The sequence below is a fragment of the Trachypithecus francoisi genome, unplaced genomic scaffold (assembly GCF_009764315.1).
Source record: "Trachypithecus francoisi isolate TF-2019V2 unplaced genomic scaffold, Tfra_2.0 Lachesis_group7, whole genome shotgun sequence".
NCBI lineage: Eukaryota > Metazoa > Chordata > Mammalia > Primates > Cercopithecidae > Trachypithecus > Trachypithecus francoisi.
The window spans coordinates 10,417,248-10,444,895 of NW_022681472.1; the positions used below are offsets into that span (position 1 = coordinate 10,417,248).

At 41.4% G+C, this 27,648-nt stretch overlaps 1 protein-coding gene and 1 pseudogene across 2 annotated transcripts in view; one reads left to right on the forward strand and one right to left on the reverse strand.

Moving 5' to 3' along the window:
• XKR4 (XK related 4) overlaps positions 1 to 27,648 on the forward strand; it is a 433,210-nt gene that overhangs the window by 118,983 nt on the left and 286,579 nt on the right. The gene's annotated exons all lie outside the window — the stretch shown is intronic.
• On the reverse strand, positions 10,317 to 11,579 carry LOC117078938 (annotated as a pseudogene). Its single transcript, XR_004435208.1, has one exon. The product of XR_004435208.1 is annotated as a 60S ribosomal protein L3-like (transcript).

A 27,648-nucleotide genomic window follows, 5' to 3' on the forward strand; every position in this document is an offset into this window, starting at 1 on the left:
TCCCTGTGCTTTCCTTAAGCTATTCAAGTAAAATCCTGTGTCTCTTTTCATATTTATGCAACATAATGTCAAACAGTGTGACTATGCATATTCCCCATTTTACAAACTTGCCTGACTCTTTTACTTCTTCATTTGGCTATTTTTAATTTTGGTAGGATATAATGTTTCAATTCACAATGTACATTTTTAAAAGATGAGGACTAACTCTATATGATAAACAGTTACTTACAGATAAACATATGCATTGTATAACACAATTGTAACATTTAGAAATTATACTTTAGGTGGGCTAGATTATATAAAGAGTTAATATGGTGTTCTTTGCCTGTTAGCCATTTTGCATTGCCCACAGTCTAAATGGGCTGTATAATAGGATCATTGCTATCATTGACCCCATCATGGTGCTCAGTGATCAATGGTCCTATTAATGACATTCTATGCCTGGAAATATCTATGGAACCCTTCTCCTCCTATGGAGACAGATGGTGGGTTTAACAGTGACCCACAAGGCCAGCCTAGTCGTCTGTTTTCATTTTGATCATAATTCATCCAGAGCCAGATGCAGAACTATGCATGAAACCAACACATTCTTAGTGAATGCCCACATGAACATATTAACATCAAGTTTGTCTGAATGCAATGAGTGGTTGTTTTGAATAAAATGATATCGGCCTGCATGGTGCTGATGATTGTTTCCTAGAGAATTTTAGAGACAGGCGCCAACCAGTAAGTGAAACTAGATATGCCACATAAAATGTATTATTATAATGTGTCAAGGGTTTTAGTTTGTTTGCTTTTGTTGAGTAGGGAAATTTGTTTTGTTCTGTAAGAAGTGAAGAGTATAGGAGGCATTTGGTGACCAGATTTGGCCAGGACCATGAAGGCCAAAGTTTTAGGTCCCTTGCCTCTGTCTGGCCCAGACAATACCGTCCACGACCAGGGTGCCCACTTTGCATCCACAGCGAATGTGGTCCACATGAATGTCTAGGCCAAAATGATTGATGAGTCAGCACTTAAAAAGAAAAAAATCCTTCAAAATGTAACCAAGAACCTCAAAGTCCATACCCTGATGAGCTAGATCAATCATATCTTTAAATACAAAGATTAGCAAAATAGAATTTATTTGAGGATTCATGAAAGGAGACAGGAAATGCCAGAAATATGGTTTAATGAACTTCGGAATGAAAGCAAGAGTATAAATCTTTTCTCAGGTCTATAATTGTGTGCGTTAATTCATGGAGAAGAGAAAATGCACTCTCAGTAGGCTATTGAACATATAAGTTAGGCTGAAGGAGAAACTTTGCTACATGTGAAGTTAGAAGCATGGTAAAGGAGGGCTTTCACACTGCCTGTGACCTGTGACATGATTGCTGACTCAGAGAATGAAGCATTTTTACACTGAGTGTCCAGGAGAATGGTGGTGGGGCTGGAGGTAGGGACAAGATGTATGCATCCTATTAAGTGAAAAAATCTATCTTCCCAACCCATTTTTTTAGAAATCCCTCCGAGATTCCTCCTTGCTCCTTAGAACTGAAGTCCAACAAGCCATCCAGTGTGACCTGTCCTACTTCCTAAACACCTCCCAACTCTACCTTTCCTCCTCATCCCCACTGTCACTAAACTAGTTCGTGCCCTCATCATTCTTGCCCAGACTGCTGAAATCACCTTCTAACAGACCTTACCCTCCCACCTTCCTTTAATACCCCTTGTTTGAAGAATCTTACCACTGACAGCAGAGAATCTTCCTCAAACACGAGTCTGATCCCATTATCCTGTGACCCAGGAGCCTCTGCCAGCTATCCATCACTGTTGAGAAGAAAGTCAGGAGACTGAGCAAAACATACGAGGACCTTGATCAGCTTGCCCTTCCTATATGGCTGCTTCCTAAAATGCACCCACATGCCCAACTCACTCGTACTTACCTGTGTATTCCCAGGCATGCTCTCATTCAAGAAGTCCTCTGGAACACCGCAACACCATCCCCCACCCCCTGTGTGTGGTGGCAGCCCTCACCTTCTGCCAGTGCACCCTGAGCATAGAGTCCTCGTGGTGTTTAGCACATGCCAGCATGGCTGTTGGTTTTCTCATCTGTGTTGTTCCCTGCACTATGAGCAAGGCAGGCCTCAACTAATTATAGATGTTGTTATCATAGCTGAAAGATGTGATGATCCCTCTACACTGTGCACAAAGACTTGAAAATCTTTACTTAGTCAACAGATATAATTTCCAGATTATGGTTTCATTCTATAAAGAACCACTGAGGGACCAAGGCAGGCCCAAGACTGAGGGTGGTACCAACACTTGCTGACTACCCTCCCAATGACATTGCTTGGTAAGAGTTGCCATTCCTTTCTCAGATGAGGAGGAAGAGGTGCTCATCCAGCCAGAGGTTGAGTCAGTGCACCAATCAGGTGTGTCTGAGTCCAAGGCCGGGCGCTCTCCACTTCCATTCAAAGATAGTCACTGTCTCTTCCTTAAAATGTGGGAGTAAAATTAATTGCTTGAACTAATAAACCTTGAGAGGGCCCTGGCTGAGCTGCCTGACTCATGGTTACAGCGGGACAGTTGGGTGGCACTTCTGCAGAGACAGCCTGAGACCAGGTGGGGACGACAGAAGAAAGGGGTGCAAGTGCTGAGAGCACAGATCTGCCACAGCCACCCCTGTGTGAGTGGGACATTCAGTGCAGCCCAGGGACTCCTCCCTACTGTGGACATGACCAGGAATGTGCAGCTCAGGCTGTTCTGTGAATCCACAGTTTTTGTTGGTTCTCAGTATGCCACATAATGTTATTACTGATTTTTTTTTTTTTTTTTTTGAGATGGAGTCTTGTTCCTTGTGTCACCCAGGACAGTGTGCAGTGGTGTGATCTCGGCTCACTGCAACCTCTGCCTCGCAGGTTCAAGCAATTCTCCTGCCACAGCCTCCCGAGTAGCTGAGATTATAGGCATGCACCACCACTCCCAGCTAATTTTTGTATTTTTAGTAGAGACATGGTTTCATCGTGTTCGCCAGGCTGGTCTCGAACTCCTGACCTCAGGAGTTCAGGTGAGGTCCGCCCACCTTGACCTCACAAAGTGCTGGGATTACAGGCATGAGCCACTGCAACCGGCCATGTCATTACTGTTTTTAGCAGAGCTGCCATGTGGGAACTGAGATCATCACAATAGAGACAGAAGGCATGCATAGCTTTCATGCATTTCACAATGCAAACCTTAAGTACAATTTGCTAAACATATTAGATATCAAAAAGAACCATTTAATAAAAAATAACTACTGTTCATCTAGAGAGGTTGAATCTATAAGAAATCATTTTTAAGGAAAGTCAATTTTAACCTAGTATCATTTAAGAATGTCTTTATTTATTATGCATTATTTATTTGACTTATTGCAAGTTCTCATTCTCAGAAGCCTTAGGCACATATGTGAAATATAAATGGAATAATTAAATCCAATAGTTAAAATCACCACAAAGGAAAAAAAAAATCAATGTAATGTTACTATTTGCAATTTAATTGAAGAAATCACTTAAAACATGTAACAATTTAAGGAATTTAAAAAGACCTTCACCTGCTTCTATAAAACCAGGAGGCAATCTGCTGCTGGCCTCCTCCTGTTCTTTATGTAGTAGTGCCGTGTCTATATTCCTCATAGCTCACCACGGTTGTAATTACTTCATTTTCATTTTGCATGGTTCATTAAATATGTGTTGAAATGTATGTATATGTGTGTATGTACACACACACACACATACACACACACACACACATTCTCTCTTCTATTTCTGTCTCTAGAATGCGATTCTGGATTAGGGGTTTTTTTAAAAGAAAAGCCTCTGAACAACCCAGACCATGGGGTTCCCTTCCATTCAACTGATGTTTTTCTAAAGAACTGGAAAAACAAACAAACAAAACAGAACACACAACAACAACAAAACACCTTTGCAAAGGGAGCTGCTGTCCCTGACTGGAGCATGTTGTCATATATCTGTGACCAAGTTCCCAAACCCAGCCTACCTGCTCTAGCAGGCTTCTGGTGGGGCTGCTTAAATCCATCCTGTCTGTAACGCAGGCAGCAGGCAGCCGTGGAGCCTGTCCACTCTCTGAAAGGGGCCGGCTGACAGCGCTAGCTGTCCACCCTCTGTTGATTTCTGCACAGCACCTCTGACCAATGCTTCTGGACAGGACCAGAGGCTGTGAAGCAAAAGAGGATAGTGAAGGAAAGAGACAGCTGGGAGACACAGAGCTGACGCAGGTGAGGCACAGGCCTCAGCTGGCGCTCCCTCCCCAGAAACCTGATTGTCTCCTTCAGAGCACAGGAAGTGCTCCATGGGCAGTTGCATGGCTGGATGGATGGAGGATGAATAGTGCATGGGTGGATATAGTTAAGAAAGGAAGGAATTGGACATTATTTATTTCATGTTAAAAACTTCCGATTCCTCCTGAGTTTCTCCTTCACTGTCTGCTTCCTTCCCTTCTGTCAAGGATGTATTACCGTCTCCAGTCCTTGGTGCCTTGTGTGTCTCTCTTCTTGCATCTACTACATTTATGTGGGTTTTCCCATAGGATCACCTTGGCCCCCCTACAGAAGCTTGGTCTTGCATTGCCAGCTTCAGCTGGACATTCTCACTTATGCATCTACCATATCCTCAAAGCCAGTATAACCATTGTTAAGTTAATTAGCTTTTTTTTTTTTTCCTAATTCCTTCTCCAGATTTTCCTGGTGCCTGTATAACTCATGCCCCTTTTGGGCACCTGGCTCGAGGCCTTGGCATCGTCTTTGCTCTGCTCATCTGTTGCCTGGTGTCCTTTGTTGCGGGCCTTCCTGCCATTTCTCTCATTCTATGTGGGTTGTGTTGTAATCATTTTCTAAGCACTCTTCCTGACTCCATTTTCTTCCCACTAAAGTTGATACTATCCACTAAAGAACAATTAATTTTCTCAAATTACTTCTCTGTTCATGTTACTCCCTGATTTAAAAATCTCCAGTGACTCGTTATGGCTTAAGGCAGTGGTTTCCCAGAATGTTAGATATGATAGAGCAGTAAATAAAACAATTAGAAAAAAAAATCAAAAGTAGAAAAAACTAGGGAGGGGAATCACTTTTATTTCTCCTACTACAGACATGTTTTAAATTGCAATCTATGGTAGCAATGATTACGTTTAGAAAGAGACAATTTTTTTTTTTTTTTGGAGACAGCGTTTCTCTCCCATCACCCAGCCTAGAGTGCATTGGTGCACGCCCAGCTTACTACAACCTCTGCCTCCTGGGCACAAGCAATCCTCCTGCCTCAGCCTCCCTAGTAGCTGGGACTATGGCATGTGCCACCATGCCTGGCTAATTTTCTTATTTTTAGTAGAGACAGGGTTTCACCATGTTGGCCAGGCTGGTCTCAAACTCCTGTCCTCAAGTGATTCACCCACCTCAGCCTCCCAAAGTGCTGGGACTACAGACATGAGCCACCATGCCTAGCTGGATGAGACATTACATTCTAATCTTAAAAAGTAAGAATGACAATCTCATAATAGAGGAAAAACTGGAAATAATAGAATAATAATAATAACTGGAAATAATGCTTTTATGAAAAGCTCAAACCACTGGTCACCTTTATCTCCTTGTTCTGCTTCCTTGGCTGGTGACATTGTCTCTGCCAAGCCACTGGTGCTTGGAGCAGGAGAGAGCTTGAACAAGAACTCACGGTCCTTTCATCCGTCCATCCTTCCACACTCATCTCTCCTCCTGCCTTCAGCTGCTCAGTCTGATTGTGTCTGAGCTCTGGGGATTTTGCTTAAGAGGCATGTGACACACTGCCTGGTCTCTTCAGGCCTTGCCTTCCTGCTCTTTAAAATGAAGAGTTTGAAATTGACGATAATGAGGTTTCTTCCATTGCTAAAGTCTGTATTCAAATTGATTGATTTGTTTACCTAATTGAAGGTGGTATCTATATATGCACTTAAATCTAGCTTTCTATCTCATAAACTCAAAATTAAAATATTGAGGCTTATAGGCAAGCATTTATCCTCTGAATAGGAGGAATGAACTGAAGTATGCAACTGAAACCTTTCTTTATTTACATGCAGTTAGCTTGACATCAGGGAAGACCCTGGGTAAAGTAGGACAAGATGATGAAAATATTCATTTCATATATATTGTTTTAGTGTACATGTGTGGAGCATATTATAATAGAATATCTGCCCTTCCATTTCACTTAGCTATGAAGGAACCATTGATTTAACATACACTGTTGTTTTTGCTTTTATCTTATTTTGATACGGGCTCTCACTCAGTTGCCCAGGCTAGGCAGTGATCATGGCTCACTGCTTGTTTTTATCCCCAGTCTGCCCCATCCTTCCCACACAACCAAGATGGGGTTCAAATTGAAGTAGCACAGACAAAAAAGGGGAAAGGGATGATCAATCATATTTTTTTTTCAAAGGAATTACCAGACACGGGATGTTTAATCTTGGCAGATGGATGCAGTCTCATGAGTCTGTTTTGCAGATTTCCAGTGCTATCTGGGAAGAGCCAAATAAAAAATAAATGCAGGGAAACATGGACACAGGGTCTAGAGTGGGGAATCCCTCCTGCAGAGTGGAAGTCCTTACAAATCCTATAAACTCCACTCCAGTCTCTTAAATTTGAGAGATTCCCTACGTTCTGTGTACATGAAGAGCAGAAAGTTTAGAAAGCTTGAGATGCTTGGCTGTAATCTATTCATGTGCACCTTTCCCACCTGAGGGCCAATTATCATCTCAGATTCATTTAGTTGTGACTGAGAGCTTCACAAACACTTCTTTGATATTGACATCACTATGAAACTGATAGATGGGCTCCTAAAAGAAAGACATGGATGGTTCAAAATGGAATCTCATCTCAATCTTGTCATTTTAACCACAGATCACATCTTGCCCCTCAGCAATCATTTTCTGTTGTGTTGTACATCCAAGTCCCCTGCTCTTGTGGCCAAGGGGAGGGACCTCTGGATAGCTCTCTTCAAATAGTAAAGTGGAATTCTCACTTTTGGGGTGGGCAGGCAACTTGCTGGACATTAGTGATGTATGACCAAGTGCCAGGAAGAGGCCATTAGCTGGGTGCACTGCTGGAAAGAGCCCATTAGCACCCAGCTGCCAGGCCACAGTTTGGAACTTGGAGCAAGCTATATATTCACAGCTTAGAAATTGTGATTCTCTTAGTATCCTGCAGATGGCTTGGAAAGCATGCAAAGATGAATCATACTGTATAATCATTTTGATACTTTTCCCCCAAGACATCAAAAAGAAGAAAAATTAAAATTGTGGTCAGTTTCCTAGACATTTTATATATTTGGGGCTGCTTTGGAAACATCAAATTTTTAAAATTTTTATGAACATACCAAGAATCATGTAGAACTTGAAAGTTGCCTGAATTTTTCCCGTAATAGCATTTTGTTAAATGCAAAACCCATTTTTCAAAAATTACTCATGAGCCAAATAAAAAATAACAATAATCATGTATCAAACTCTCAGGATGATTTTCCTCCCTATTCTTAAGAGAGCATCTGTCTTGCCCTCCAAGTCTTAGGTTTTCCCACATTTCCAATGAGGAGATCAGGGACCAACCAGGGTGTGTTTATGAGCTCTCTGCAGCCTGGCCCACCTTCATCATATAATTCTTTCTGCTGTACATTTTGGTCACTTCCACTCTCTCTGTTCTGGCTCTGTGTGACCCTTGTTCTCTTAATAGCCCACTCTGTTCCTGCCTCCTTTGTAAGCTATGAAGCTATGTTAATTTATGTCTTTGCTGCCCACTGTAAGCGGGCATGAACTGGAATGAAGGATGTTGTATCTGCGTGGGAGGAAGTAGGTATCTGGAGGGCTGGATAACTGGTTTGATGTCACTTTACACTCTGTGTTTTGATCCAGAAAACTGATTGTAAATTAAAGTCACTCAATTGAAAGGGGGAACTCATTATAAGGACACAGAGCTGCCTCACAGAAATCCAGAGAAAGCTATAACACCTGACTTCAGAAAGGGAAGAACTGGAGCATTTTTGTTGATCTCTGCAACAGTAATTCAGAGTTTCACCCCAGTTTTCTACAATGAATAAAATTTATCTATACTCCTCATGTCTTCTGGTTTTTGTCCTTTGTCCTTTTACTTAGTCTCTTATCTCATTCTAAATTCTTACGGAGGCCATCTGATCCTTTTTTTTTTTTTTTTTTTTTTTAACCAGGTCAAAGTTATAGTCAGGCCAGGGATAGCTACCTTGCAGGTCAGGGGACAGCACTTGGTCCCATCACCTGTGCCAGGAGAAGGGCATGGCCTCATGCCTGCACAGGCTTGCAAAGGAAGTGGGTTCTTTGCAAAGGTGTGGACATACCAGGCACGCAGAGCATGTCTTATCACATGGCCAAGAGCCATGAGGCCTGCCACACTGAGGTGGACCTGATTGTTCAGTCACACTGCATATTTGTCATGAGGGGTGGGGATACCCCGAAAGTATGCAAATGCCTGAACTGTGATTTTAAGAAAAATGCAAAATCATGAAGTCTGACATTTTCAGGAACTTTTCCCGCATTTGCTTTAGCCTCTCATCTCCTTAACCCACTGAAACACCTTCCTTTAATATTGGATTAAGAAAATGCCGCAAGCACATACCTGTTGCTAACACACTGAATAAAGCACGAAAAAAAGCAGAAGCAGAAGCTTGTATTTCAGAGATTTTGATTATTACATTTATGGACTTAGAGATGAACGATAATAAAAATAATCCTAAATAGGAACCCCAGAATACATGTGTCAGAGCCAGGAGCTCATGGGTCCGTACCAAAGCCAATACCATTATCGATTCCCTCAAGTCCGAATTAATAGCACACAGGATTTAGGAAACTGTGGTCAAGATAGATATTAGCAAAATGTGATTCATGTGGACCAGGGAGACAGAAGCCTTTATTACCCACAGAGATGCAGCTTTCAATTTCACACTGCTGTAATTTTAACAGCCTGGAGCTGCTCAGACCTGAAAATACTGTCAGCCTTATACCCACCCTATAGATTTGATATTCTCCTCCAAAAAGAAATTGTTCCTTTTGTATTTAAAGTAGTGCAAAATCAGATTTTTGCAAAAATACATTGTTTTTCATCCTTGTTCTTTTATGGTTACCTTGAACATATTTTTCACTAAAAATAAACTTGAATTTTGAACTAAAATTGTTAATAGAAATAGAAAATGCATCGCTTTTTAGATCACCTCAAAGTATCTTTGGGGGCCAAGTCTGAAGACTGCTTCTGAATTTAAATATCTACTGAAGTAGACATTACTAAATGTCTCATCCTGAAATCACTCTACATTACACCTCTCACAAAACCTTATTACTTCCAAATTCAAACTCTTGTTAAAATTTGCATCACTCCAGTAGTTTTATGTCAGTAGGAACACTGGCAATGTTGAGTGATTTTAAGGTAATTGAAGCATATTTATTTTAACAGGCATTGTAATCTGGCAGGCAGTGAAGCAAACACGGGAATATTGTAGCAAATAGGGATACTGAATGGCTCATCATCAAGAATACAATGATCAAATGCATTAAAGACACACAGTGAAAACCAGGTGTGAGGCTCTAGGGAAGCCTCTCAGGACATAGCGCAGACCCCTGTGGCCGTGGAGGCTTCGGAGCAGGGTGACCAGGAACATGGGCTCTGCATCCAGGCTCCTTGGCCCTGCCTTTAATACCTGTGTGTCCATGGGCAAGGACCTCAGCTGCTATACTAGTTTCCTGTGGCTGCCATAACAAATTATACAAACTGGGCGGCTTGAAACAATAACAACTTATTCTTTCACAGCTCAGGAGGCCAGAAGTCTAAAATGAAGGATTGGCAGGGTTGGTTGCTGGGGCCTCTGAGGGAGAATCTGTTCCAGGCTTTGCTCCCACCTTCTGAGGCTGCTGGCAGTTCTTGGCACTCTGTGGCATCACCCAGTCTCTGTCTCCATCCTCACATGGCCTTCTCCTCTGTACCTGTGTTCTCTCCTCTTCGAAAAACGACACTGGCCATTGGATTTAGGGCCCACCCTAATCCAGTGTGATCTCAGCTTCATCCTCACATTAATTACACCTGCAAAGATGCTATTTTCAAGTAAGGTTACATTCTAAGGTTCCTGGTGGACCTGAATTTTGAGAGGATCACAACTCAAACCACTACAGTTGCCTCAACTGTAAAATATGGATGCAAAAAATATATGCCTCGTAGGTTGAAATGTATCACTTAATGAAAATAAAGTGCTTAGAACAGTATTTGGTATGTTGTAAGCAATGTATGTGTTTTTTTTTTTTTTTTTTTTTTTTCAGTGGAAAATAACTTTTATTGAGACCCCACCAGCTGCAAAATCTGCTCCTGGCATTAAGCTCCTTCTTCCATTGCAATTCGGTCTTTCTTGAGTGGTCCCATGAATGCTTTCTTCTCTTCCATGGTCTGGAAGCGGCCATGGCCAAACGTGGAGGTGGTGTCAATGAACTTAAGGTCAATCTTCTCCAGAGCCCGCCGCTTTGTCTGCACCAGCAAGGACTTGCGGAGGGTGAGCGCCCGCTTCTTGGTTCCCACCACACAGCCTTTCAGCATGACAAAGTCATTGGTCACTTCACCATAGTGGACAAAGCCACCCACAGGGTTGATGCTCTTGTCAGACAGGTCCTAGTCAGTGGAGGCATTGTTCTTGATCAGCTTGCCGTCCTTGATAAGGTAGCCCTGGCCAATCTTATAGATCTTCTTATTGATCTCAGTGCGGTGATGGTAGCCTTTCTGCCCAGCACGTGCCACAGAGAAGGCCACACGAGCAGGATGCCATGCCCCAATGCAGGCCACCTTGTGCAGGCCTCGGTGGGTCTTGCGGGGCAGCTTCTTGGTGTGCCAACGACTGGTGACCCCTTTGTAGCCTTTGCCCTTGGTCACCCCGATGACGTCGATCATCTCATCCTGCCCAAACACTTGGTTCACGGGTACCTGCTGCTCGAGCCTCTCGCGGGCCCAGTCCAGTTTCTCGGCCATGGTGCCTCCATTCACCTGGATCTCCATCAGGTGGGCCTTCTTCTGGCGCAGAGGAAGCAGGCGCATCTGGGTGTGGGCAGTGACACGGATGACTTGGCAGTACTTCTTCATGCTGCTGAAGTCCTTCTCCAGCTGCTTCTTGCCATCCTCATCCTGCCATTTTTTGCAGTACTTGGTAAAGGCCTTCTTCTTAGATTTATGCCAGTTCTTATAGAAACGCCTCTTGCATTCATCACTGATGTGCTCAGCGAAGACAGTCTTGAAGGTCCGGAGGCCTCGAGGGGTTTCCACGTAGCCCACAACGCCCACAACCACCATGGGTGGCGTCTCCACAATGGTTACAGCCTCCACCACCTCCTTCTTGTTCACCTTAGATCCTGGCCTGTCGACTTCCCGCACGATGTGGGTCATGCCAGCCTTGTATCCCAGGAAGGCCGTGAGGTGGACCGGCTTAGACGGGTCATCCTTAGGGAAGCTCTTAACCTTCCCGCGATGCCTGCTGCTGCGCCAGGAAGCCGAGGGACCCATGTCTGGGAGCGGAGAACTTTCTGTGAGACATCATGCCATCAAATCCCGCCGGTCAGCAATGTATGTGTTTTAACTATTAACTGTATTAGTAAGTTAAAAGATCACACTACATAAATATGTTTGTTTTTATCTGGCAAAGAATCATTTGCAGGTATGTTTATAAGAACATTACCTTTCCCCACCACACCAACTATCTCCATACCTCCCTCTCCTTGACCTACAAACTGTCCACGTTTAACAAAAAAGAATTCGGACCTGAAAGCAAAGCTTGGCACAAAGTGACACTGCAGCAATAGAAAGGAAAATGTAAGCCAAACCAGTGCCCAGCCTGATCCTGGGTGATAGAGGACAGAGAATCTGTCAAAAAAGCACATGACTGCTGGGTGCCAAGTTACAAATTGGCAAGCTTTGTTGGGCCTAGATAACCAACTCACTTTAATTAAATTGCCTCTGATTGAGCTTTGGGCCATGCTTTTTCATACTGAGTTTGGCTCTGTGGTGAGCCAGCTCAGGCCTCTCTGCATTAAATTGTTCAGAGGTGTCTTTATCTGACCATATTTAGAACCCCAAAGCTTGCCTTGTTCCAGGCTTGCTTGGCTGGTGTAGTCATCACACCTGGTTTGCACTGATCCTAAAGTGTAGCATGTCCCCAACCTACAGGGGCAGGGTGGCCCTTGCAGGACACAGTGAGTCAGGGCAGGTGGAGAAAAAAAAAAAAAAACACCAATATGGAACTAATGAGGTTCAGGTGGGAGCCAAGGACACCCAGATCCTGGCAAAACAAAGAGAGGTGAGTGATGCTTTGCTGCCTTTTCTCTTCTTACCTTTGAATGGAAAATGGTATTAAAGACAGAGGCCTCACGAGGCTGCATATAGCCCAGTCCTGGCCTGGATCTCCAGTGGTTCCTGGCGCTGTACCTCCTGGTCTACATGAAGGAGCATTTCATGCCTCAGAGATAATCAATTCAACCTGACTCCAGTGCAATCCAGGTGAGGCTGAGACCTTTCCAAATGCAGGTGTGAAGGGAATCACCTGTGCCTGCTTCCCAGTGGAAAAACAGTCAAGAAGCTGGCACACAGAGCTGTCCTTGGTGGACTCCCTGCTATCAAATGCTGCATGACCAATAAACCTCGCTCTGAAGCCATGGGTGACCAGACGTGATTGGCTAAAATCAATTCAGAACCCCTGATAGACCTCTATCATCACACCTGTCCCAGTCTGGCCCTCTACCCTCCTGCATCTCTCGCCCCAGCTCCTCCCCATTTCCTGGGCAACAGGCCCTTTTCTCCTGTTTCTCTTTGAATGTGTCTTCCCCAGTCTCACCTGGAATATTGCTCTTTGTCTTTTGAGAAGCCAGGCCAGGTTTTCATGCCTTGGAGAGGGAGCCAGGTAAAGGGCTGGAGGGAAACCAAGCTACTTTGATCTGCTTTGTCTGAACTCTCTCTTTCTGGTGTTTTTGGTCACTATTCCTACCACCTAGTTTAGTGATTACAGTCTTCAAAACCTCCTGGCGACCTGTCATCTATTTATTGTTGAAAAGTGGGAAATAAATTTCTTCCGTGTCCCCTCTGGTTGTGCTTCTTCTTCAAGGTCTAGTTCAGTTGTTCCTCTGATTTGAAGTCTGCTTCCACTCTCTAGGGCAGAGGTAGTTTTAGTTTCCTCCTCTGAGTCCACACAACTTTATAGAAAACTTTGTGATCATATATCACTCTCCTTCATGGAGCTGAATTCCTTGGGGGAAGTGGGGATGCAACAGAGAATACAGTTGAGCTTTAAAAAACATGAGGGTTAGGGGCATCAACCCCCTACAAAATCAAAAATTCACATGTATCATTCGCTTCCCCCAAAACTTAAATAGCTTACTGTTGATTTGAATCCTTACCGATAACATAAACAGTGGATTAACACATCATTTGTACATTGCATGTATTATATACTGTATTCTTACAATAAAGTTAGAGAAAAGATAATGTTTTTAAGAAAATCAGACAGAAGGGAAAATATACCTGCTATTGACTGAGTGGAAGTGGATTATCATAAAGTTCTTCATGCTCATTATCTTATCCTGAGGAGGGAGAGGAAGAGGAGGGTTTGTCTTGTTGTCTCAGGGGTGGCAGATGCAGAAGAAATCCACATATAAGTTGACCCATGAAGTTCAAACCCGTGTTGTTCAAGGATTAACTTCTGTATATCTCCACCACTTTCACACCTTGATTATGAGCAGAGGGTCTAACATATAGTAGAAGAACTAATACAAGGACTAAAGGGGATGAACACTGTGTGATGCACATGATATTTGTTAATTGATTTTATCCTGATGTAGTATGTCAAAATCCATCAAGTATAAAAGAAATAATCATTTTATTTTCTGTTACTTCACCTGATTTATGACTGACTCCTTGTGCTTCCACACTGGTGGAAAATTAGCCTGTCACCATCTGTCTTCTCTCCTCCTCCTTCTCCAGGGGAGTGCCCATCTGAAGAGCTTAGGTAAGAAAAAAAGGAAGAGAGAAAAAAAGAGAGAGAGAAAGAAAGAAAAGGAAGGAAGGAAGGAAAAAGGAAGGAAGGAAGGAAAGAAGAGAGGGCAGGAGAGAGGGAAGGAGGGCGGGAAGGAGGAAGGAAGGGAGAGAGGGAAGGAAAGAAAAAAGAAAAGAAACAAACGTCTTGGTCACACATTTCCTCTGAGACAGTGATATAAACAAATACGATTTGAAGGAGTTGCAGATGAAAATGAGAATTAATTTGTAGGCAAAGCAAGCCCAAAGTACAATAGCATAAACAGACATTTATCTCTCTCTCTTTCTCTCATAAAACAATCCAAAAGTAGATAGGCCATCCAGCCACATGTATAACTGTGCGCCAAGAGGCCAATGATACCATTCTAAACATGCAGCTTTCATCTCTAGGCCCAAGGCTGCTGGTTTAGTTGCCCCATCTTCCAGCCAGCAGGGAGAGGGAAGCAGAATTCAGGAAAAGCATGGCTAAGTGGAAGTGGATCATCATAAAGGTGTTCATCCTCATCCTCTTGTTTGAGTAGGCTAAGGAGGAGGAGGAAGAGGAAGGTTGGTCTTGCTGTCTCAGGTGGCAGAGGCAGAAGAAAATCCACATATATTTGACTTATATAGTTCAAACCCATGTTGTTCAAGGGTCACCTGTATATGCCAGGAAAGGTCAAAGCCTCTGACCTGGAGTTACACATACCCTAAACCTGATCTGGAGTTACACATACCATTTTTGCCCACTTCCCTGTGCCCTCATCTAAATATGGCCACACCTAGCTGCGAGAGAGACTGGGGTATAGGGACAGGAGCCAGCCACCAACTGCACAGCGAAAACCCAAGAGGAAGTGTAGTTCTATTATTAAAAGGAGAAGGAGAGAATTAAAACTGGGTCCCGGTCAACAGTCTGCCACATACAGAGAAAAATTAAAACAACATAAATTAAAACCTCAAATTTCATCCATCCATGTTAGCAACAAGGTGATTCTTATTTCATTTTAATAAGTGAGATTCAGAAACATGAATAATTTATCTAGGTTCATATAGGTAGTAAATAAGTAAATGGTGGAGTTACAACTCAATTCTCTATCTACCTGACTTTGAAACCTATGCATTTCCCCTAAACTCCACTAGTTATTAACTTAACACATTTTATTCACGCATGAGTGAATAAAATTTAAGATCATCTTTCCATTTCCCTGGTTAACTGGCAGGTTTTATTTTTTCATATTAACCCATCTAAAAAAAATGTAATCATTTGGGTTCTGTTTTAATGTCCCTTGTTCTCCACAATGATTTAATTTATTGTTGCAGTGATGTTTGAGATATCAATAAATTCTTAGGATACTGGAGCCTGGAAAACACTATTAGGTTCACCACTCTGTGTTAGGTAGAGATGTCATGAATTTGTGTCACTTTATACATGAAGTATCTTGTTGTTTGGTCACGGGTGATAGCTCAAATTGTGTTCAGATAGAAAAGGAAGGCAACAGATCAATATCAATAAAGCCTGTGCTCGACCATATGATACTTTTTTATATGCAAAAGACATACTGCCTGCAGCCCAGAGCAATTTAGAAATGCCTGTTGCTCACTGAAAACCAAGTAGCATCTTTGCACTGACTTTTAAGCTCTGGAGAATAGCAACATGTCTTTGTCTGCAAAACTTCCTGCACTACCTTTGGTCTCTGTGCCACTCTCCTCCTGCTGCCCCACCTGGCTTCTGTTGAATTCATTGTGTTCCTCTTTCCCCCTCAGCCTTTCTATGTAGACATTCTTCTAATATTCTGCCCTGTAACTGTTCTCATCTGGGGTGTTCCCATTCACTCCCATTTCTTCCATAATTTGGAAAAATAACCAAGTTTATACATCTCGTCATGACCCTTCCTGGCATATTATAATCATCTCTTGACATCTCTTCTTCAATTATTCAACCCAAATTCCCATTCCATCCCGCAGCTTTCAAAAGTGACCTCCTACACACCAGTTGCATGGTAGTTGACGCTTCAAGGCAGCTCTTGAGAAGGAGAACTCTTGCAAACCATTTCCCCAAAGTGCTTCTTATTCACACTGGACCTAATGCTCTCTCCCCAGACCTCAGCACCCTCTGCTACCAACAGGCTGAACTAAGTACCCTGCTTCTGTGAGTGTGTGTATCTTGTCTATACCTCTATCATTGAACCTAGTGTATCTCACTGTGTGCCTGTTTCTGTCTACCTGCTAAACTGTTAAGATTTTTAAGGCAGGGGTAATGTTCTTGTCCCCAGCATCTGGCACAGTGCCTGAAACATAGTTGATGTGCAGACAGCTTTGAACTGAATTAATCATGTCCTTTTCTAACAATGAATTCTCACAAGTCAGCCAATAAGAATATATTTATGAAATGCGCCAAATAGTAAAAGGATATATGTATTTTATATTTACTTTTTTAAATATAAAAACACAGATCAAATACATAAGAAGCTAAATGAAAGATATTAGACATCAAAGCTAACATTCAAGTACTAAACAACCTCTGTGTTCTAAGATATGTAGTCTATGCCTTTTTAAAAACATATATTTACAGACATAATGCTGAAGGACTTTGTCATTTATATTGATGAATGATGGGACAGTTTAGCATCTGAAGGAGTATCTGAACCTGACATGGCAGAGAGACAGGAAAGGCTCAAGAGCCAAAGAGAACATGATCAAGTGGAATGGGAGATTAAAACTTTAGTTGTCCAGGAATCATTTGAGCCTCATTATCCCACAGAGGACAATAAGGAAAATAAACCCTTATTTTCCCCACAAGGAGCATGAGCCTATGAGGAATATTAGTAGATTCCAGGGCACACAGGCAAGGGAATAGCCTCACATCTCTGGAAGCCCATTGCTAAAAAAAGAGAGAGAAAGGGCTTTTCATAAGCAAATTATCATTTCACAAGATAACAGAATCACTTTATGGCCATGACATTTTCCAAGATTCATGTGGCTCAGAAATGAAGAAATGATTAAGTTGCCCATGGTGAGGAAAGCCACTCCAATTTGAGAGAATGTCCTTATTTCCATTGTTATACTCTGGTTTGTAGGAAAGGTAAGGCATTCTGGAAACCATCTGAAGAGGACTACTTGGCCCTGTCTTATAACAGATGACTTCACATGTTAATCAGACTGAATCTTCAGCCAGCAGGGTCAACCGGCCCATCTATTTTAAGAATAAAGGCTTCAAACTTTCTGTGATCACTTCTACTGTAAAAAAAGAAATTTTCAAAACTAGTGTATTTGACTTTGCTTAACCTCAGACAATTTGAGTGCACAGTAGATTTTTTATTCTTAGCCCATCGTGTTTTTGTTATTGGAACTTTCAACCCACGCATTCATGGACTCGGTCATTTATTCTTTCAACAATAATTTATTGAGCAACTTGTATATTCCTGTTTCTCTTCCCTCGTATATCCCTGTCCTCATGGCAACTTACCTCTCAGTGCCCTTCTTGCCTAGGAGTCCAGTGAGTCCTGACACACACTCAGTGACTGTTTTTTCTGCCCTACAGCAACCTTTGTGATCGTGGCATTGCAGCTGTTCTCGCTTCTCTTTAAGTTGCAGGAGCATTTTAATCATTCAAGTGAATAAGAGTTATTTTTTAAGCCCTGAAAAACTAGGCTTTCTCTGTCTTCACTGCAGTCCGTCAGCCCGGGAGCATGACCAGTCCCTGGGGTACTGGCCTAGGGACTCCTGGGACAGCAGTAAGTGATGCAAGGAGCCTTCAGTGTACCTGGCACTGATACGTAGGTTGTTTCCTGCCTGAAGGAGGATTTCTGGCCTTCTGATAAGCCAACTTTGGCTTCATACCCTTTTCTCCCCAAATCTCAGCATTAGAATTTCAGGGTTTCCATCATTCCCCTAGGTCTCCTTCATTATTTCTCACATATGGCTTAAGGAATGTGATGTGAATACCTTTCCTTCCTGCCTACCTTGATGGTTCAGATTTCCAGAGGTGGATTTTAATCTGATGACATAATGTTCATAAAGTACTTAACATCTAACAGGTAGCAGATACTCAATGAATGATATCTATTAGAGCTAGTCTATAATAATGATGACAAGTGTACAGATTAAACTCTGCACATAAACCTAGCTCTGTGTAGCCACTGCAAGATGGTAATCATAATAACAATGTTATGGCTATAGCTGTGTTTATAAATCTGTGCATGCTAAACTTTTAGTTATTATTTCTTCTTGAAATATAAATAATTTCAAAATAATAAACCCTTTTGTATTCTGCATGGTTTAAGTGCCAGAAGATTTTACCTATGAATGCAGCTTATATTCATTCATATATTCACTATTAAATAAATACTTGCCTCATTCCTGCTTTCCCTCAAGTTAATCCCATCTGAATCTTTTTTAGTCCCCCATAAGGTTTCAAAAGCTTTATTCTTGTCCTGATTGGCATGTGTTTCTTCAGAGACACCACTTGGGAGTGGAAATCAACACCAGCATCTTCTTGGCATTCTTCTCTCCTGACAGTGTAATGTAAGATTATGAGTACAAAGGGCCTGGTGGGAACCTGTCTACAGCAGCTTTGTCTCAGCTCCATCCCTGCCACATCAGCATTTATCGTCTTCCTGAGTCTCTGAGGGAGACAGACTGGAACTCAGGATTTGGATCACCTGTGACAAAGGAAATGAGAGGGGGTAACAAGGCACTGCAAGAAAGAAGCATAGACAAGATTCTGAATCACTTTGTTCAAAATTGGACATAGAGTGAAAACAGTATTTTAAAATGTTTGCTAATAATCAAGGAAATGCAAACAGAACAATTGATGAGATGCCATTATCACTTTCAAAATGGCATCGATTAAAAAAATAAGCACTCAGAAGGTTGGTGAGTGGGCAAGAGAAGGGACGTGTGCCCACCCTGCAGTGGGATGTTAAGTTTGCCCGTGGCTCTAGAAGACAGTTGGCAGGGAGCCCGCAGAGGAAGCGTGTGCGCAGAGCTATGTCTTGGATCTGGTTTGCAGGCATTACCAGAGATGTGTCCAGAGAGGTCTAGAGAGAGCTATCTGTTACATGAGGGAAACTATGATGTGAAGTTTTTAAAAGTCCAAAAATAAGAAGTGGATCAGATAAATAATGGCACATCCGAGTCGTATAAACTATGAAATCACCAAAATCATCTTTAATAAAACTAATACCTGGGGGAAAAGCAACTTATAAGACAATAGGCACATTTTTGTTGTATTCTTTTTTTCACTATATTTAGTTTTTAGAGCAGTTTTGTGTTCACAGCAAAATTAAACAGCAAGTACAGAGATTTCCCATATACCATCTACCCCTGCACATGCATAGCCTCCCCACTTATCAACATCCTCCAGAGGAATACATTTGTCACAGTCGACGAACCTGAATTGACACATCATTATCGCCCAGAGTCCATAGTTTACCTTAGGTTCACTCTTGGTAGTGTACATTGTTCTGGTTTGGACAAATATACAATGCCATGTATCCACCATTATAGTATCGTACAGAATAGTTCCACTGCCTAAAAATCCTCTGTGCTCTACCCATTCATCCTTCCCTCCCTTGAAAACCACTGATCTCTTTATAGTCTCCACAGTTTTGCCTTTTTCGGAATTTTACAGGATGTAACCTTTTCAGATTGACTTTCTTTAACTCATCTTTTTATCAGTTCTTTTTCCTCCTCATCTTTTCATCGGTTGCTTCCAAGTTTTAGCAATTATGAGTAGATCTTCTATAAACATCTGTGTGCAAGTTTTTGTATGGACATAAGTTTTCAATTCATTTCGGTAAATACCAAGGAACTCACTTGCTGGGCTGTTGGTAAGAGTATGATTAGCCTTGTAAAAAACTGCCAAACTATCTTCCAAAGTGGCTTTACCATTTTGCATTCCCACCAGCAATAAATGAGAGTTCCTGTTGCTCAATATGTGCATTTTAATTGCAATTCTGTAAGGCTCTAGAGTGGCGTAGGCAGTCCAGGCCCTGCAATCAAAACACTTGAGTTCCAGATACAGCTCTGCCAAGGGACAAATGGAAGAGGAAGGTGGTGGTAGGATCTCCCTGAATGGTAATGATGAAGGATAAGTGAGACAGTGCATGCGAGTGCATTCACAGCACCTGCCACACACAATAAACACTCAATAAACACAACAGTAATTATTCTATGTGCATGTGCATGCTCATTTAGGAAAAAGTAGTCAGTGGCTACTTTTGAAAAAACCAAGTATCCAATATTCTGGTTCTTTTTTTCTTCTTTGAGTATTTTATAGCTTTTTAAGCATATTTATTTTAGGTTCAGGGGAACATCTGCAGATGTTATACAGGTAAATTGTATGTCACAGGGGCTTGGTATACCGATTATTTCATCACCCAGGTAATAAGCATACCAGATAGGTAGTTTTCCTAGCCTCTCCCTCCTCTCACCCTCCAGCCTCAAGTAGACCCCATGTCTATTATTTCCTTCTTCGTGTCCATGTGTATTCAATGTTTAGCTCCCACTTATAAGTGAGAACATGCAGTATTTGGTTTTCTGTTCCTGCGTTAGTTCGCTCGGGATAATGGCCTCCAGCTCCATCCATGTTGCTGCATAGGACATGATCGCATTATTTTTTATGGATATGTAGCATTCCATGGTGTATATGTACCACATTTTCTTTATTCAGTCTACCATTGATGGGCATTTAGGTTAATTCTATGTTTTTGCTATTGTGAATAGTACCGCCATGAACATACAAGTGCATGTGTCCTTATGGTAGAAATATTTATATTCCTTTGGATATATACCCAATAATGGGATTGCTGGATCAAATGGTAGTTCTGTTTTAAGTTGTTTGAGAAATTGACACACTGCTTTCCATAATGGCGGGACTAATACATTCCACCAGCAGTGCATAAGCATTTCCTTTTCTCTGCAATCACACCAGCATCTGTTATTTTTTGACTTTTTAATAATATCCATTCTGACTGATGTGAAATGGCATCATACTGTGGTTTTGATTTGCATTTGCATTTCTCTAATGATAGTGATGTTAAGTATTTTTTCATACGCTTGTTGGCTACATGTATGTCTTCTTTTGAAAAGTGTCTGTTCATGTCCTTTGATTACTCTTTTTTTTTTTTGAGATGGAGTCTCACTGTTGTCGCCTGGACTGGAGTGTAATAGTGCATCTCACTGTTGTCGCCTGGGCTGGAGTGTAATAGTGCAATCTCGGCTCGCTGCAATCTCTGCCTCCCAGGTTCCAGCAATTCCCTTGCCTGATCCTCCCGAGTAGCTGAGACTACAGGCACCTGCCACCATGCCTGGCTAATTTTTATATTTTTAGTAGAGATGGGGTTTCACCATGTTGGCAAGGCTGGTCTCAATCTCCTGACCTCAGGTGATCCACCCACCTCAGCCTCCCAAAGTGCTGGGATTACAGGCATGAGCTACCATGCCCGGCCCTTTGTCTACTTTTTAATGGGCTTGTATTTTGCTTGCTAGTTGGTTTAAGTTCCTTATAGATTCTGTTATTAGACCTTTGAGGGATGCATAGTTTGCAAAAATTTTCTCTCATTCTTTAAGTTGTTTACCCTGTTTCTTTTGCTGTGCAGAATATCATTAATGTTCTTTTTGTAGCAGGATAAAATTACATATATATTTAATAATCCTATATTAATATAATATATATATATTTAATAATCCTACTGTGTGGTGTAGCAGCTTAAATAAAGGGTCCACACATTTCCCTGCTAACTATCTCTGGCTCTCACATATTCTTTAGCTGACTGATTTCACCTCTGTTTTCTTTGCTGTCCTCTTTTCCCTGGTCTTGATGCCTGTATAGCATCTCTACTTCAATGTCAAACTTGCCAAGTTCAAACCAGAATTCTTAAATTTTCCACAGAAGTCTGCTGCTCCAAAAGTCTCCCCATCTCAGTGAGGAACTGAGGACCCCTGTCAGGATCTGTCTGAGAGTTTAAAAGTCTCCCCATCTCAGTGAGGAACTGAGGACCCCTGTCAGGATCTGTCTGAGAGTTTAAAAGTCTCCCCATCTCAGTGAGGAACTGAGGACCCCTGTCAGGATCTGTCTGAGAGTTTAAAAGTCTCCACATCTCAGTGAGGAACTGAGGACCCCTGTCAGGATCTGTCTGAGAGTTTTGATGTCTTTGATTCCAATCTGTCTCTCACTTCACACTCAACCCATCATCAACTCCAGTTAACTGTGTCTTTGAAAGCCTCCCAATCTAGGTTGGGTGCCATGGCTCATGCCTGTAATCCCATCACTTTGGGAGGCTGAGGTGGGTGGATTACTTGAGGCCAGGAGTTCAAGACCACCTTGGGCAACATGGCAAAACCCTGTCTTTACTAAATATATACATAAATAAAATTAGCTGGGTGTGGTGGTGTGTGCCTGTAATCCCAGCTATTCAGGAGGCTGAGGCACAAGAACCGCTTGAACCCAGGAGGCAGAGGTTACAGTGAGCTGAGATTGTTCCACTGCACTGTAGCCTGGGTGACAGAGTAAGACTCTGTCCCTCTCCTCTTTCATAGCCTCTGCCTTAGTGTTTTTATTTAGGGATGGTGCCTACTTTGGTTTTTGCTGCATCCCTAACACCCAACACCATATCTTGCATATACTACTGAATTGAAGAAATCACGAGGGTCTGAAAGAGGACTTAGAGCAAGGTTGGTGTAGATAGGAATCTTCTGCTCCTCAGTGCCTCGGAGGCAGTGGACACAATCTGAGGGCAGCCACTAGGGAAGCACAGATAGCAAGGAGAGAGAGAGAATAGCTTATCACAAGGCAGTGTGTGATGTGGCTTCACCAGTGTATCACCAGCCAGAACATAATTTGGGGAAAGGGATTAAAGAATATCTTGGTCTCATCTATTCGTAATCACTTGTGCCTACAGACAAATCAAATGTACTGATCAGCTATGTCAACTGAGTGGCTTATAGAACAGAAAGTTTCCTCATCCTAAGTCCTTGAAAGTCTTTCTTCTACCTACTAAATATATAACTAATAGCATGTACATTTTCCTTTGTTTTTCAATCTGGGATGGATAAAGCAGATTCCTCCAAAAACTATCGAGAGTCATGGGGTATTCTGCAAGGTTTTGGGGTCTCAACAAGAAAGACCCCATTAAAGTCTCTCTCTCTCTTTTTTTTTTTTTTTAGTTTACTTTGAGGAGTTTTGGATTCCATTTTCAGCTTCATCAATGACTCAGAGTCGTTCTTTGAATCAATCACTCAACCTTTTAGCCACAAAACTTCCTCATTTGTAACAGGAGAATAATGAGAGCTCCCACAGGCAAGCTCCCAGAGAGGCATGGAGATCCCGCTTTATTCATTGTGTTCTGGATTTCTGCGAGGAGAATCCCTGGGGGCTGGCTGAGTACAGACCTGCAGAGAGAGAGATAAGATGTCTTAGTGTCTGGAGAAGTCATAACAAAGCCAAGCCAGGAGGATTAGGGAAAGGCAAGGGTACTCCCTTAGGAAACCAGGGCTAAGGTAAACCATGCCAAGTATTGTTTCTTTTTCTTCTTCTTCCTCATGCTCCAATATTTTTAAGCCAAAGAGGAGAAATTAGGTTAATATGAATAGCAGGGGGAGTTCTGAAAGTGAAAATGCACCTCCAGTTGGCAGATGAAACCCAAGGTTCCAGTGGTAAGTGTGGGCAGGAAGATGGAGAAGCTATGAGCTGGAAGGTTTCCTATAATCATCTAGGATAGGGCCCCTTTCTCCTGCCCCTTAAACTGCTTCCCAAACTGCCTGACCTCAACTTTGCTATAGGACTTCTTAAAGGAATTATTTTAAATTATTTAATAGACTTTATATGACATTGATTTTCAAAGTACTTGTATAAACATTAGCTCTTTTGATTTTCACATATCCTCACTTTGAGCAAAAGCCATTGCTATCATCATTAATTTACCGGTAAAGAAACTGAGTCTTAGAGGGATTAAATGACTTATTTGAGCCCAAATGGCCAACAGGTGATATAGCCAATGGAAAGCTGGATCTTACAACTATGAGTCCTATATTCTCTTGACACAAAAATGTTGCTAAACACACAGGGAGATGGTGCTTGAACTCCCGAGTCACCTTCATGATCTCATTCCCTTTGTTGACATTTTCTGCCAGACTTAAGATCTGGTTTCTTCTGCAGTTCACAGTTACAATCACAGTGCTTTATCCTTTCTCTTATGAGTCCCAGAGCCCTACTGGGCTACTCTTTGAGTAACCAGTACAGAACAACTTACATTATTAATTTTTATTTTTCTTTCTTTCTTTCTTTCTTTTCTTTTTTATTTTTTTATTTATTTATTTTTTTTAAACAAAAGTTTTTATTATTAGGATAAAATAAGCAAAGAAATATGCAGGCCCATATTTTAAAGTACATGAAGAGAATTGTGAGTAGGTAGTGCTACTGAATAAATTTTATTAGTTTATTTCCCCCCTTTTAATGTATGTGGTTCATAATGCTCATTTTTCAGATAAGGCAATGAGAGCTGAAACACACAAAGACTACTGTTTAAGGAAACCTGCTTAATTAGTTAGAAGTCCAAAGGATATCAAATATCCTAAATCCTAGGCCAGCACTCTGCATTTTCCTATTCAATCTTTTGTTTTTACTTGTTTACTTTTCTCTAAAATGTTTTTTCTCCCTCAGAGCTCATGATGAATAAAAAAGCATTGCATTTTCTTCACATTAATCAGTCTTAACATCACAAGCAAAAGTCTTCACACACTAACATTCACCTATAAGCCACATCTACTTGCATGTTCCTAACTCAGGTCAACATCACTGTTAAGAAAAAAAAAAAAAAAAAATCTTGGATTTTTTTCATCAAAGTCTTAATTTTCTTCAAAACCTTACATTATAATGAATATTATGTTTATACTACATAAAAGAAATGCTTAAATTTACATATAAACCTCTCTCCTTTATCAACATGTTTTCATGAAACAATTTGCATTTTATTGATTTTTGGATAAAATTTTTTTCATTCATTATATTTCTATAAATAATACTGAATTCTAACCTCATCACATATCCAATTGTACAGTGGAAATGTGATACATTTTAATGGGTATCTTTTTAATGTCAATAAGTTATTTTCATGCATGTTTTTTTTTTAATTTATTTATTTTTTTTTTATTATACTTTAAGTTCTAGGGTACATGTGCATGACGTTTATATCATGTATAACTCCCCAATGCAATCCCTCCCTCCTCCCCCCTCCCCATGATAGGCCCCAGTGTGTGATGTTCCCCTTCCCGAGTCCAAGTGATCTCATTGTTCAGTTCCCACCTATGAGTGAGAACATGCGGTGTTTGGTTTTCTCTTCTTGTGATAGTTTGCTAAGAATGATGGTTTCCAGCTGCATCCATGTCCCTACAAAGGACACAAACTCATCCTTTTTCATGGCTGCATAGTATTCCATGGTGTATATGTGCCACATTTTCTTAATCCAGTCTGTCCCAGATGGACCTTTGGGTTGATTCCAAGTCTTTGCTATTGTGAATAGTGCCGCAGTAAACATACGTGTGCATGTCTCTTTGTAGTAGAGTAATTTGTAATCCTTTGGGTATATACCCAGTAGTGGGATGGCTGGGTCATATGGTACATCTAGTTCTAGATCCTTGAGGAATCGCCATACTGTTTTCCATAATGGTTGAGCTAGTTTACAATCCCACCAACAGTGTAAAAGTGTTCCTATTTCTCCACATCCTCTCCAACACCTGTTGTTTCCTGACTTCTTAATGATTGCCATTCTAACTGGTGTGAGATGGTATCTCATTGTGGTTTTGATTTGCATTTCTCTGATGGCAAGTGATGATGAGCATTTTTTCATGTGTCTGTTGGCTGTATGGATGTCTTCTTTTGAGAAATGTCTGTTCATATCCTTTCCCCACTTTTTGATGGGGTTGTTTGTTTTTTTCTTGTATATTTGTTTGAGTTCTTTGTAGATTCTGGATATTAGCCCTTTGTCAGATGAGTAGGTTGCAAAAATTTTCTCCCATTCTGTAGGTTTCCTGTTCACTCTGATGGTAGTTTCTTTAGCTGTGCAAAAGCTCTTTAGTTTAATGAGATCCCATTTGTCAATTTTTGCTTTTGCTGCCGTTGCTTTTGGTGTTTTAGACATGAAGTCCTTGCCCATGCCTATGTCCTGAAGGGTACTACCTAGATTTTCTTCTAGGGTTTTTATGGTATTAGGTCTAACATTTAAGTCTCTAATCCATCTTGAATTAATTTTCGTATAAGGGGTAAGGAAAGGATCCAGTTTCAGCTTTCTACTTATGGCTGGCCAATTTTCCCAGCACCATTTATTAAATAGGGAATCCTTTCCCCATTTCTTGTTTCTCTCAGGTTTGTCAAAGATCAGATGGCTGTAGATGTGTGGTATTATTTCTGAGGACTCTCTTCTGTTCCATTGGTCTATATCTCTGTTGTGGTACCAGTACCATGCTGTTTTGGTTACTGTAGCCTTGTAGTATAGTTTGAAGTCAGGTAGCGTGACGCCTCCAGCTTTGTCCTTTTGACTTAGGATTGTCTTGGCAATGCAGGCTCTTTTTTGGTTCCATATGAACTTTAAAGCAGTTTTTTCCAATTCTGTGAAGAAAGTCATTGGTAGCTTGATGGGGATGGCATTGAATCTATAAATCACCTTGGGCAGTATGGCCATTTTCACGATATTGATTCTTCCTATCCATGAGCATGGTATGTTCTTCCATTTGTTTGTGTCCTCTTTGATTTCACTGAGCAGTGGTTTGTAGTTCTCCTTGAAGAGGTCCTTTATATCCCTTGTAAGCTGGATTCCTAGGTATTTTATTCTCTTTGAAGCAATTGTGAATGGAAGTTCATTCATGATTTGGCTCTCTGCTTGTCTGTTACTGGTGTATAAGAATGCTTGTGATTTTTGCACATTAATTTTGTATCCTGAGACTTTGCTGAAGTTGCTTATCAGCTTCAGGAGATTTTGGGCTGAGACAATGGGGTTTTCTGAATATACCATCATGTCATCTGCAAACAGGGACAATTTGACTTCTTCTTTTCCTAACTGGATACCCTTGATTTCTTTCTCTTGCCTGATTGCCCTAGCCAGAACTTCCAACACTATGTTGAATAGGAGTGGTGAGAGAGGGCATCCCTGTCTTGTGCCAGTTTTCAAAGGGAATTTTTCCAGTTTTTGCCCATTCAGTATGATATTAGCTGTGGGTTTGTCATAAATAGCTCTTATTATTTTGAGGTACGTTCCATCAATACCGAATTTATTGAGCGTTTTTAGCATAAAGGGCTGTTGAATTTTGTCAAAAGCCTTTTCTGCATCTATTGAGATAATCATGTGGTTCTTGTCTTTGGTTCTGTTTATATGCTGGATTACGTTGATTGATTTGCGAATGTTGAACCAGCCTTGCATCCCAGGGATGAAGCCCACTTGATCATGGTGGATAAGCTTTTTGATGTGCTGCTGAATCCGGTTTGCCAGTATTTTATTGAGAATTTTTGCATCGATGTTCATCAGGGATATTGGTCTAAAATTCTCTTTTTTTGTTGTGTCTCTGCCAGGCTTTGGTATCAGGATGATGTTGGCCTCATAAAATGAGTTAGG